Source organism: Parasteatoda tepidariorum, chromosome 1 (assembly GCF_043381705.1).
Source record: "Parasteatoda tepidariorum isolate YZ-2023 chromosome 1, CAS_Ptep_4.0, whole genome shotgun sequence".
Classification (NCBI taxonomy): domain Eukaryota; kingdom Metazoa; phylum Arthropoda; class Arachnida; order Araneae; family Theridiidae; genus Parasteatoda; species Parasteatoda tepidariorum.
The window spans coordinates 64,370,348-64,383,544 of record NC_092204.1 but is presented as its reverse complement, the minus strand read 5'-3'; the positions used below and the strand labels follow the sequence as shown (position 1 = coordinate 64,383,544).

General features: G+C 28.5%; 1 long non-coding RNA gene across 1 annotated transcript in view; it reads left to right on the top strand.

Moving 5' to 3' along the window:
- The window catches only part of LOC139425700 (uncharacterized), an 85,789-nt gene that overhangs the window by 48,624 nt on the left and 23,968 nt on the right, over nucleotides 1-13,197 (top strand). Inside the window, exon 3 of the long non-coding RNA XR_011636853.1 lies at nucleotides 4,175-4,335. This is a non-coding gene — a long non-coding RNA (uncharacterized lncRNA). The remainder of the gene's footprint in view (nucleotides 1-4,174; nucleotides 4,336-13,197) is intronic.

Here is a 13,197-nt window from a genome sequence, read left to right as displayed (position 1 = left end):
ATTAATGAAAATTATAATTGATAGTATTAATAATAATAATATCAATAATAAATTTTGAAAAGGTTCAAAATTTGTCAATTATTTTTTTAAAATGCAAACTTTTCGTAGTCCGACGGCATTTGTTAAAATACCATTTTACACAGAGAAACAAATTCTGGTAGAATTACCGTATTGTATGGTTATAGCATTTCTGGTAAAAGAAAAACATAATTCTGGTTAATAAAACCAAAATATACGATATTTAAATCATTCATTTGGTACTTTTTCCATTCCCATGGTAAAGCTTTACCGGAAATTTATGTTTTCAAAATTATAATTCTTATTGCAACACATTAAGAATAAAATACAAAATTGAATAGTTACTTTTAATCCGAATAAATTGTTGTTGTTTTTTTTGCCATATTTTGAGGTATATCACGATAAAATTACTAAATTTTAGCACATCTACCAAATTTTATCATGTTTAATCAAATTTTATTTGTTTTATCTCATAAAACAATGTTTTATTGTTAAGTTTACTGCAAATCATTACCAAAGCACTTCGGTAAAAATTACCGAGCTTTTTGATGTTCCCAAGCCTAAAACGCGGTTAATTTTACCATATTCTAATCGTTTAGCTTGGACCATACTTTTTTCTTAGTGTGCTGTAAAATCCTGTACAAAATCTGAGAACAAAATCCGTCTTAGTTTCATTGTTCTTAAAGTATAAAAGTGCTTGTAGCATTTTTATTAGCATTTTGAGTCAACAGAATTATATTTTGATCAGAACAGTATCAGAATTATATTTCAATCAGGCGACCAATAATCGTCTTACCATGGTTTCAGCTGCTGCTTCCAATGCTAAATGCGTGTATTTCGAATCAACTTGTACTATAAAAGTAACTAATTTTCATACTCTCTGAGACCAAAGACTTATATTTATATATTGCACTGTGCAAAAAAAGAAAACAAAAACTTGGAAAATTTAATACAAAAAACAATAGGCTTTACTTTTAATCATATAATACACATTTCAAAATTGTTTTGTTTCTGTCTCTAAGCATTTTGTGAGTAAAAAAGCTGTATGACAGCTTAACCATATTTGTGTTCTATAAAATCGTCTGAAACCTTGATTTCTTTACTTTTTGACAATTCTTTCCTCAACTTCAAAACAAGTATTCATAAATTGAATTAACAGCGGTTTTACCCAGACAACATGTTGTATTGTTTCCATGTGACACAGGCTCATAAAACATCCAATAAAGATGGAAAAATCACGAAGAATTAGGCAAAATAATTTTTTACATACCTGATTCCATGCACTTAACTTCACAAAAAATTTTGCAATGTTATATCATGTTTATTGATTTAATTATTTTATTAAATATTTAAAATTAATGTTAAATATTTAATATTAAATATTTAAAATTAATTTTAAATATTTAATAAAATAATTAAATCAATAAACATGATATAACATTGCAAAATTTTTTGTGAAGTTAAGTGCATGGAATCAGGTATGTAAAAAATTATTTTGCCTAATTCTTCGTGATTTTTCCATCTTTATTGGATGTTTTATGAGCNAATTAATATTAAATATTTAATATTAAATAATAATAATTAAATATTAATATTAAATATTTCACTGTGAAAATGTATACTCAAATTCCAGAAAACTTCCGTCATTTTGACGAAATAGTTTCCTTGTGTATCTTCTGAGTATCTTCCTTGTGTATCTTTCCTTGTGTATCTTCAAAGTGACGAAATAACTATCGTCAATTCTTCGAGGAAACGAATTTCGTAAAAAGTGAAGAAATATTTCGTCATTCCAGTTTCTTTAATTTAAGAATTACTTTCATAGATCGCAATCTCTTGTGAGATACGATGAAGTTATTGGGAAAGCATATTCGTCATATATTTGACAGTTCGCGTTTCGACACAAATCATGTGATTTCGTGACGAAATTACTCTCGCAATTAATGCAATATAGCTGAAAGATTGCTGAATCGTCAAAAGGACGAGTTTTATTTCTGAAAGGGTTTAATTTAAGTCTTAATTAGTGTCTCATTTAATTTAATAAACCAACGCATATTAATTATATAATTCTATTAAAATATAGACATATTTTATTCTCGTCGATCAAATTTTTATTTAAAAGTCATCTCATTTTATATTTTATCCTTAAGATAAGCTATTTTTTCGGAAAAGAATAGCAAGAAGATTTATATCTATATAAGGGATGTTGGAGATAAGATTCATCTTCACGTAAAAAAATTGTAAAGAAACATTTATATGCGTATGAAAATATAAAATGAGTTATCGTATGTGTATTTTTGAACATAATATACATATTTTCGTCACTTGACAGCCATTTGTATGCATGCGCCATCTCATTTAATACTTTAAAAGATACAGATATAGATCTTTCATTAAGATAAGTTATACTTAATCATTTGGAGCAGAATTTTTAGAATACATATTTTTCATACTTTTTCAATATTTTGTATTATTTTAAATCAAAATAAGAGAAAAATATTATATTTAGTACTTTAAAAATTTATGGTTTTTAAATACAGCATGAAACACCGGTGACTTTTCCTGTGTTAAAGGTAAATTCTTCCAAATACTGCTCACTTGCAAACAATAATATCTCAAATTTGCATTTATTTGCAGTTATTTAGATCTAAAAGAAAAAGATATTCATCATTGAAATTTCTTTAATTTACAAAATCTATTATTGATAAATTTTTGAAGAAAAAAATTTCAAACTACATTTTTGGAATTTGATATTTTGATACAAATATAATTGCGATAATCAAACTGATTTTTTTAGTAAGTATTAAACTGTTTTATTAGAATTAAAAAATACCTAAATATATTTTTACTAGTAATTAGAGCGTCGGAAAAAAAATTATGTAAGGGACACTGGTGTTCCATCTGCATCAAAGGGTTCAGAAAAGAGTAACAAAGTAAGTTTATGTCTAAAGCTTGGTAATTTTAACCGAAGGAATTAGTAATGATTTTGGTTAAATTAACAATAAACTATGTAATAAAATTTAGGGCAAACATGCCAAAATTTCATGATTTTATCGTGATTTCTTTGAACATAAAATAAAAACCATTTATTCGGTTACATTTACTTTTCAGTTTTGTATTTTTCACTAAATGTATGGTAATAAACTCTAACCAGGATTTCCAGTAACCATTACATACAAACGGAAAAAATTACCAAATGAATGGTTTATATATTTTGATTTTATTACCAGAATTATGTTTTTTCCAGAAGTTTTCCATTTTTTTTTTTTTTTTTTTTAANTTTTTTTTTTTTGCAGAAATGTCATTGCAATATGTTACGATAATTTTACCCGCTTTTTTTCCATATAGCTATAGCCACACTAAGGCAGCCAGTGTGAATAAACCCACATACATTAGTTAAAATTAACTATACAATACTGAAACATATGCATATTTCATGCTCGTGGCTTTTAAATTTTAAAAATGCAGATGTAAAATTTCCTTTTAAATAAGATCCATCTTGAAGAAGGAGTAATAAGGAAATATTTACATCTGTATCTTTTAAAATATGAAATAAGATAGCGTATACAAAAAAATAAGCTATAAGTGGAGAATACGTTTGCATTTTTGTAATCCGGTAACCTATTGAAAATAAAAAATCCGTCTTCACGAAGGAATAATAGAGTTTCCTTTCCACGGGCAACTTGATTAAAAAAAAGGTGAAGAAACCACTTATAAAAAACAGAATGCTCTCAAGTATTCCCCAACCTCTTACTAGTTTTGTCTTCTGTAGAAGAGATTTACTTAGATGATTGGAAAGAAAAGAATTAGTTAGAGCCAGCGAATGGAAGCCAATGTGAATAAACTCACACAAATTCATTATAATTAATTATAGAATCATAAATTGTATGCATATTTCATGCTCGTGGCCGCCATTTTTATGTATACGCTATCCCTTTTTTATTTTAAATATGCGGGTATAAATTTTTCTTGGAAATAAGATCCATCTTAAAGAAGGAATAACAAAAAAAGATTTCTATCTGTGTCTTTTAAAGTATGAAATACGATAGCATATACAAAAATATCAGCCATTATTGTGAAATATGTATATATTTTAATAATCAGGTTGCCTGTTGAAAATTGTCCCTACGAAGTAATAATATAGTTTTATTTTCCACAGGCAACTTATTCAAAAGAAGAAAAAAAAGGGAAAAAGGAACCACTTAGGAAAAATAGAATGTTCTCAAGTGTTCTCCTATCTTTTCTTAGATTAGTCTCCTATAGAAGAGATTTGTTGAGATGCTTGAAAAGACAAGAATCTTCAGCTATAGCCTAAAGGCAGTCAGTATAAATAATCTTAGTAAGATTTCAGAGAAAGCTTTCCTTTTTTTCCCTTTGCAATTGGAATTTCTTTTACTTTTCATTTCTTTTAAACTGTATTTAAAGAAATAATTGCTCAAGGCAGTAAACAAAAGTATTTCCTAACTTTATATCGTAGTTGAGTAATTGGAGAAATTGCCAAAAGCAACACATATTGTAATTTAAACAACTAATTGCATTTTGACTTGTAATTAGCATGAAATAATAAAATATAGGTTAATTCAATTATCATTCAAACGAATAAATAGATATTTTTTCCTTCTGTCTTTTCTATTTCATGTAAAATCTTTTTTACAAGTAACCTTATTCTATTTATTTTAATAATATGATATTTAACTTTTTATTTACATTTTAATTTAAAAAAAATTGTGGGCCATAGTAGCCGAGTGGTTAGAGAATCAGACTCTGATCCGGAGGAGCTGGGACTCGATTCTCAACTCCGCTAAAGTCCTTCGATTACATGCTCGTATGAGCTCGTAAAATCTGTGGAACTAAATGTCCTGTGATCGGTCACTGAGCAGTACCATGAGTACAGGTATTTAAAAAAAAGAAGTTTCTTTCTATACAGATCTATTCCTACAATGAGAAAGTCATCTCACTAATGAGCAGACTGCCATCTATCCGAGGGGTTTTGAGTTAAGATGTACTTTCACCCTTGCGGTGCCCTTTTTTTTCAAGCAAAAAGACTCATCTGACGTAATTCGCAAAAGGCCAATGACTGGCTAGATTAGCATATCATAGTGTTATTAGAAACAATAACATTAAAAACTATTAATGACAGGAATTACGTTCTAAAACTTAAAATGGAAATTGTTTCTCGTTTAAAGTTTCAAGTGAAATCAAGATTTGTGCGATATGTCATGAAATATCAATATTTTGCTGTTACAACGGGATAAAAACGAAATTTTAAAATTTATTCTGATTATATATCAAGAACACCATGTCATGTAGTAAATATCGTATATAAAATAATTTTCGACGTTAATAATACCACGAATTCTATGTGTACTAAGATAAATATTATGTATGATAATGTTGGTAACATTATCGATAACAATAATTATCGGATGTTACATTATCACGATTATTATTGAGAACGAAAAAATTGAGCATGATAATGTTACACAAAATTTTGATAACGATGATTTTTAAACACGATTTTATGATGGGTATTGGTAAATTTCATTTGGGTAACGAAACTATTTAATTAAATAAAAATAAGGTAATTTAGCTCAATCGTGATACATTGAGAATTATCAATATTTTCTTACGATATAAATAGAGCGATATTCAAGTTGCAGTAAAATTTCCATTTTGATGGAATTAAATTTTATAAAATTTTATAAATTTACTTTTTTTCGAACCAAAATAAAGAAATTGCAATTGACATATAAATCGGAGAAAATTAGTATAAAAATGGTATTTTTAGCTGAGATTTTTTTTTTAGATATTAAATAAATATTTAATTTTTAAAAGCGGTTTATGTCCTAAATTCTGAAACTTTCCATTTAGTATTAGATTATTAACATCATAAATCGGAGCATAGTATAATTTATAATGTACTTTTATTATATAATAAAAAAAACTAGTGGATAATCGAAAATAGCAATTTACGTTTAAATTTTTGCACGACATTTTAGAGGAAAGTATTCAAACATGCCATCTTCACTCATGCAATGATTTTCTTATCCAGACAGTTCAAAATATCCCCAACAATAATATCATTTACTAGAAATATTTATTCATAAATATTAAAACACCTCCAAAATCGAGACAAAATGAAAACTAGCATATATCCAGCGTCGAGAAAATTCAATTTTAAGATGGAGGAAAATGCTTCAGAAAACGTTAAAGTATTATTCAAGTTAGTGCATACTTTAAACGTAAAATGAATGAAAATTTTTGCATTTAAAATATTCTCAGAAACTTATATTGAAATTTTGAACTTAAATTCCTTTTGAAGAAAACGTTTACTTTTTTAATGACGAATGATAGCTTTTTTTTCCACAAGTATGACTCTAGTAAAAAATAGTTATCAGCAAGGGCGGATCTACTTAAGGGCTTTTTGGGCTGCAGCCAGGGCCCCGTGGATACAAAGAGCCCCAGTCTCCACTGAAAACAATAGGTGATATTTTGAATTTAAAAAAATATATAATATTAAAAAAAACTATTATAAGGTTGGCAACCCTGAGATCAATCAACCCATGCATGTGCGCGTCTATCGAACGGAACGGGGAATTCCCCGGTACTTGTTTTTGACCAGTGTATTTTTTCGCGTCTATTACGGGGGACTTCTCGGCGCGCCACTTTACGCCCGACGTAATTTTTTTTCTCCCACACTTCTGTTCTGGTCGTCAAAGTGACAAACTTATTTAGTTTACTAATAAATGATATCTTAAAAGTTATAAAGACCAGACCTTTCTCTTATTTTACTTATAATTGAAAGTATATAATCAGTATAAGAAAAGATTTCCTGCTCTTAGTTGGTAAGTGCGAAGAATTATAAATCATGTTTATTTTTGTTTTTAATGTATTTTTTCAATACTAAATGAACTTTTTAATCGATTTCTAATGATAATTTGTGAATTACTGCACTCATTACAAAGTATTAAAATGTGACGTGAAGAACAATATTACATCGATTATCTCGTTCCCTGCTTATTACCAGAAAATTATCAAGTTCATTGTTTATTTTCAGAAAAATATCAAAGTCTTATTTTACAATATGTCTGGTTGAAAATATAAAAGTGGAGCTGAGAAACGGAAATTACAGCTAGATCAAGAAAAAAAAAGAAAGAAATGTGCAAAAATTTAAACTTTTTTCAAATTAGAAAATAAAACGAGAATGAAATAGCTACAAATTTATAAACAAGCGAAAAGGAAGGGATCTTATCCGAAGAGAATCTATTTGAAGGGAGCAGAAAATCGCAACACCAGGAAAAAAAATACAAGTAATGAAAACGTACAAAGTCTTGACTACCAGCAACCGTCTGATCCCACTGAAAACTATATTGGTGTTCAGCAAGAGGACGGTAATACCGAGGCGGAAAGAAATTTAGAGAATATTAAGTTTGAGAAATATGTTGACGTGGGCTTGTGGTCAGAATTGCTAAATAATGATTTTATTAATGACATACTCTCACATGAAATGACTGACTTTCAAAATAAAGATCCGAAAAATATATATTCAGCTTCAATATAGAAATGCAAAGAACAAAACAGAACATTTTCAAATAGGTATTTCATTAAGAAAATGAAAAATGGTCAATCATTGGAAAGATCTTGGTTATGTTATTCAATCAGGGTTGGTACTGTTTTTTGTTTGACTTGCAAACTTTTTTCTAAAATTTCTTCTCAATACACAACCGGATTTTCTGATTGGAAACACATAGGAACTTGTTTAGAAAATCATGAAAATTCTAATGAATATAAGAAATCAATGTTAGTGTGGTTGACACGTGAAGGCAACAAGTTATTTGTGAAGGCAACAAATTAATTGTATCATTAAAAGACCTCGTGAAAAACATAAGGCACCAATCAGATCAGAAGCTAAAGGAATACGGAGAGAAAGCTAAAGAATTAAGTACTAGTGTGGGAATAGACTACAATGACATAAACAAGAGACGCATTACTCCAAAATTTTCAGATAAGTCTACAGATAAATTCTCAGTATACGGAGCAGAAAAATTTAAAAGAGACACTTTAAACGTTGCGTTGGATAAGCTGATTATGGATTTAAATAAAAGGAGTCAAGTCTATGAGATGTATAACAAGAAATTCAAATTTTTAATGGATTTGCAAGACAAAAATATGGAAATCTGGAAAGTGTACGTAATAATGTTGATTATTATCCAGATGACGTAGACGAGCATTTAGTGAATGAGTGCATTCAGTTAAAATCTTATTTACTTCAGTCTAAGCCAGAGTCTTACACCTCTTGCAGTGAAATTTTTATGCTAATTTATGAAAATAAATTTGTTGATGTTTTCCCAAATTGCTACACTGTCTTAAAGATTTTTTTAACTTTTGCCAATTACTAGCTGTGAAGCTGAGCGCTCTCTCTCCAGGATGTCATATATAGAAAACAAATATAGGACAACAATGTCGAACCATCGACTAAATCATTTATCAGTTCTTTCCATAAATTGTGATTTAACGAAGGACTTACAATGTGATGAGCAAATAAATGAGTTTGCAGCACAAAACTGCAAAAAGGTTGCTTTATAATTTATATAACATAACTACACATAACCTGTCAATTTCTTTTGCAATAATGTTGTACAGTTGCTGTTTGTATGCACAAATAAAGATAAATAAATAAAAAATAAATAAAATTATTTTATTCTCCTATTTTTTTCTGTATACTTATCTACATCACTATAGTATGGAAACGTCATTGACGTAATTCATTATGCATAATATGACGTCATATTATGCATAATGAATGACGCTGTGAATGAAACTAATGCTGTGAAAACGGTATTAAATACAGTAGGGCTATTTGTTGATTTTATGGTTAAAGTGTAGAATTGGGGTGCTTTATAGATTGGGCATTGTACCTTAGAGCTTTAGTTATATATAAAATCTTTCAGTATCTCATTATTTCTAACTCGATTTCTTATTAATAGAAAAACTCACTTTTAATTTATCTTTCCTGTTTTCTGAAAAAACATAAAAAATAGTCAAAACTCGAGGTTCATCCAATTATAAATTTTTCATGAAGTTATCTACCATTGTCTGAAAGATTTATTAAATGTGCATTTTATGTTTCTATAAGTGACAAAACAGGAAAATATTAAGAAACAAAACAAAAGTTTACAAAACGATTGCAAAACAAGATTTTGAGTAGAGAATGGTTATGACTTGATTCAAGATTAGAATATATATTTTAAAAAACAATTGAGAATTTGTAGAAACGATTCGTTTTGCATAAAAAAAGGATTGTTACAAAATAATTCGGGGGGGGAAGGCAGCAGCAAACAGGGGACATGTATTTATTATAAAAAAGAGATAGTACTATTTAAAGTTTTCCATCATAAAAGTTTATCAGTTCGATCACAATATGCTAACAGTTCAAAGATAATGCATTGAATGAGAAATGGTAATAAACTTAACATAATAAAACATGCCCAAAGGCATTAATTGAGTTTCAAGAAAAAGTGGTTTGTTAGAAAATGAAACAATGTTCGTCGCTGCCTTATTTAACATTAAAAGTGAGTAAAAGACAAACATCTTGAACCCATTACCCAGGGAACACTTTTAGACATTCAATTTGAACGAAGTAGAAATGTCCAATTTTAGAAAGAGTCATCATAAGAAAAACAAACCATTCAAATGGCGGCTGGATATCGTTAAAGTCCACGAGGGGAAAATAAATGAAGCTTTAAACACAAGTGTTCCGTTTTACTTATGTCATTAGGGATAACTGTATTTGGATATAAAAATGGGAAAACATGTTTTCGTTCCTTCACTTCATTTCACAAGCTAAAAATAAAATATCGTTTGAGTCCCTTTTACGAACCAATGAAAATGAATGGAATTTTTTCTCATCAGATTTATCTTGAGAAATATTCAATTGCGTAAATAAATACCAAATAAATTGCTTTATCTTATGTAGTACTACAGTCATTTTATTGAAAAGTCATTTATAATTTACGTTATAAATGTTATAATATATCTATAGTAAACGATCTGGTTTATCTATGTGATTGCTTATCCACGATTCAAAGAAAAGGAAATAAAAGCATAGCTATTACTATTAACTTTATTCAAAAGTTTTATCAAAACATAAATTTTAAATCCAGATATTTGTCTATATATTGCTGTAATATCCAGTTTCTGAAAATTGTCTTTGACATTTAAATACAAAATGAATGTTTGTATTATAATTTAAATCTCATTATGTCAAGTTTTAAATTTAATAAAATAATAATTTATTAATCCGAAAAACTGTGAATTTATTTATGAATTCTTAAGAGTATTTTTAAAAAAATCAATGTTTTGTCTTCTTTCATTCCATATTTGAAAGTTTCATACTATGTATTTTATAATAAAACATTCTTAAAGTTTATATTAATAAACGAAACAGGGTTTAACATTTCTGCCCATTAATGTTGAAATAAATAGCTTGAAATTTAAAACATGGGAAAGTGAATTCTAAAATATTTCTGATGATAAATATACATATATATTAATTTAAAACATGCACGCGCACTTTTACACTGTAAAACAAATCCGGATTGTTATAAATCGAGCATGCTATCAGCGAGCCTCTCGCTATATTTGTTTATCTTGTAGAGTTGCACTTTCGTAATCTGGCAACTTCTTTTTCTTGTATATCTGGGTTTATTTTTTTCTAATCGTTCTTCTCTTTTTTATTTCTAAGTTCATATTAAATACTAATTTAAAATAGCTGTCACCTTTATTTTACTAATATTTAAAACACGGATCTTATTGAGGAAAAAAGTACTGGCACCCTGAGTGCAATATCCGTAAAATACCACAATTTTACCGTAATAAATCTTACCGTAAAACCCATTTTATCGTAAAATTTTGTACCATAGTTTTTGAAGCACTATTTGTTTAACTACAAGGATTCAATGATTTTACTCTTAATATTACAGTGAAGCAAAGTGACATCACTCATTATATTCTGCATTAATTGTTTTTGTAATTATTTATTAACTTTAAGTTTGCTTTTACTACAACTTTAATTCTTACTTTTTAGAATGGCATTTTAATATTGTTCTATTACTATATCCTTGCTTATTTGCATCTTAAATATTTGATGCCGCATTTAAACTAAACGAATTATGTATAAATTGTAAATAAATGTAAATAGTAATTATTCAATTTGTTTATTCTTCAAACCATTCATTACGCCTCAACAGTAAAAAATACAGTTTATCAGATTTTTTGTTCCAAAAATTTTTACAGTAAAAAATGGATTTTACCGTAAAATGTACTGACATCCTGAGTGCCGGTACTTTTTACCGCAATTTTATCCGAAATTTTTCAGTGTGTAAAAAAATAGAAAAAAAATATGAGCAAAACTACCAGATAATGGTAAACTTTAACGTGTTTCTGGCACTGTGGGACTAACAAAAGCCTTGATAAATTTCCCCGAATCACTTTGGTAAGGATTTTGGTAAAACAATTAAATATGATCTTACAATGTGTCAAAATTTGGTAATTTTATCATGATACCTTAGAACATACCAGAAAAACGATTTGTTCGGTTAAATTGTAGCAATCACAGCGCTCATCACAGCGCTCATTAAGCCGACCCAATTTTTTTGGGTTTACGGCTACTAATGTTCAACTCCGTAGCCTTGTAATTTTGAACCCAAATAAAAATCTTGAATTGGGAGAAATTTTGCCTTCGTGGAGAACTTTTTAATAGAACTAACCCTCATTTGCGTTACGTGGAGAGGAAAACCACGAAAACCTCCCACGGTTAGCCTGATTTCAAGGGTACTATGACCCATGATCCGTCTACCACTGAGAATATTTTACGGCAACCCTGCGGTCGATGCAAACCAGATACAGAATTCTTATCGACCAGTCATCGTTGGGATTCGAACCCGGTTCACCTCATTGGAAGGCGAACGCTCTATCCCGTGAGCCACCACAGCTCCTATTGTATAAATTAATAAAAACAACAATTTGAGTATTTAAGGTTTTATGATCACGAAATTGAAACTTGAATATTACTGTATTAAAAATTGTAAACTCAACTTAAGGGTGTTCAACTTAAAGTTACAATTTGCTTTGCTAGGCTGAAATTAGGAAACTTAAAAGCTTGACATTAGGTGTATGTAAATATGTACAGGAAGTAAGATGGAATAAAAAGAAAATAATAATTGTCAGTTAGTTCGAAAATTATTAACTCTTAAACATCTGATAAAGAGATACTTTCCTAATATATGTGAAATATTTAAGTTTAAAAAAGTAATTATAGTTACATATAGTAAGAGGGAGGCATAAGGTAATTAATTAATTGAATTAAATTTTATGAAGAAAAACTTAATTTTCCACAGAGCACTTTTCCCTAAAAAATCTCCAAAGAAATCAGAAATTCAGTAAAGAGTTGAAATTTGAATTGCTAAAATAATAATTTTTATTTATGAACTAAACAGGAATTTTTTTTCTATATTCCAATTTGTTCGAAAATTATTATAATTTTAAGTGCTTTTGTCATGAATTTTTCTGCAAATTTTTTCTCCAATAATTTTGCATTATTGAAGAAAATTTTATTTACACGCTGTTAAAATTTGTATCTAAAATTACCGTAAATTGTCCATCCAATCCAGCAGTCAGCCCATTCAATTAACCGTAAAGTTTACGGTTATAAACATTTCTTTTAACTTAACGACTTTGAAACCGTTTTCAACTGGCATGGTTAAAAAACTGTGAATACAAAGCTATACGTTTAGGTAACCAAATAAAACTAGCAAATTTTCAAAACCGTAAAATAAAAATCGACTGGACTGTGATTCAAATCCCCGTTTAACGAGTTATAAGATTTACAAATTGACCCCTCGAATATAGTTTCTATCCAGGTGCAAGGAACTAACAAGGGAAACTAGGGAAGTGTGACTCGCCAATTTTGAAATAAACTAGTGGGATGTATCAACACCTACTAGAAGGATGTACTAGTGGATGTATGCCTTATGAGGAATAATTTTAGGGGGCAACATTCGTTTCGGCCCATAGATGGTCCTGTGAGAGATAAGAAATAATTCAATATGTAAGAAAATCGGTATTTTATTACTTCAATGCAGACTATTAGTTATTGTAATTGTCTCATACTCCAATTAATTT